Here is a 1382-nt window from a genome sequence, read left to right as displayed (position 1 = left end):
CCTTACTCGCTCTCATGCCAGTTCACAGAGATGCATATTCTAAAGCATCATATGCAGTTCTTTTGAAGTCCAGAAGTTTGAATAAAGCTCTTTTTGTCCTGTGGTACATCTATATAGGTGACTTCCCCAGTTGCCTAATATGTACGAGACAACTCTAAGCAAATGGACTAGAGCAATTGGAATCCTTCTTCATTCTCTCCTAGTAGCCACAAAAAGGCATAAAAAGTTAAGGCCTCCCTCACACTAAAAAGTGATGATACTGTATCATGTAGAAGAAAATATCTAGTTTCATCTCCTATAAACCTGAATTTATCTGTCTTGTGCATTTTTAAATCAAATGTTAATAAATCTGCAGGTTGTGTGGGGGTAAGGTTAAGGGGGCAGCATGGAGTGGGATACAGTCAGGGGCAGTGGGGTGTGGCAGTGAGTAAGGGACCCCTGGGGTGGTGGTAGCATGGTATAAAATCATTGCTTCGGAAAAGCAGGGTTGACAATCTGATTTTTTTTTTTTTTTTTTAACTGACAACCATTTTTTTTAACCATGGTTAGTGTTAAACCCCTTAATTTGACCCCAGCCATTGTCCTGGGTATGGCAGAAAGGTTACATTTACATTATGTAAAACACATGTCAGTAAAAATCTTCATTGTCAGTAAAAAGTTTGCAGATTGTCAGTAAAAAGGTGTCTTGGGTTGGCAACCCTGGTTATTACTGTAAGTGTGTTTAGACAGATTCAGAATAGATACCTTCTAGAATCAAACAGGAGTGATTCATAAAGCATAACATGTTTTATACTTATATTGTCGTGGCGCACCTCGGTGCTCCTGGTCCTAGAGAGAAGAAACTGCCAGGGAGAGAGCCCTGGCAGAACATAATGAGCACAGCTGCGAGTTGCCGGGGCAACTAATAAGAATCAGCTGGCCAGAAGGGGGCAGGGCCTGGCCCTCATAAAGCCCAGGGCTGAGGCCAGGCTAGCAGTTCCCTGCCAGCAGCCAGAGGGCAGGAGCTCCTGCAGTTAAGATGGGAGAAAAAGCTTAACAGCAAGTATAGCTCGCGAGAGCTCCAGAGGCTGGAGCAATGATGTTAAATTACAGCCAGGAGGCTTATGTTGTTAGGGCCCAGTGCCTTGGGTTTTGGTTATAGCCAGGGGGCTCGAGTTTATGTTTGTGTTCTAGTGTATTACACCGGTGGTTTGGGCGAGGCTATAGGGGTTGGAGGAGGCCTCATAGGGACCCCAGAGGTGTCGGGGGGGGCCCTAGCACCAAGAGGGCGCATTATCCTCAAAGGGACCCACAGTGGTGCGGGGGCCCTAGCACCAGTGAGGGGTGCAACTTGCGGGGTGTGTAGACCCCAGCCCAGAGAGGGGCATTTAAAGAGCCCCAGC

Source organism: Alligator sinensis, unplaced genomic scaffold, assembly GCF_000455745.1.
Source record: "Alligator sinensis unplaced genomic scaffold, ASM45574v1 scaffold978_1, whole genome shotgun sequence".
Lineage (NCBI taxonomy): Eukaryota > Metazoa > Chordata > Crocodylia > Alligatoridae > Alligator > Alligator sinensis.
The sequence above is the reverse complement of the archived record's forward strand: the minus strand, read 5'-3'. Positions refer to the sequence as shown.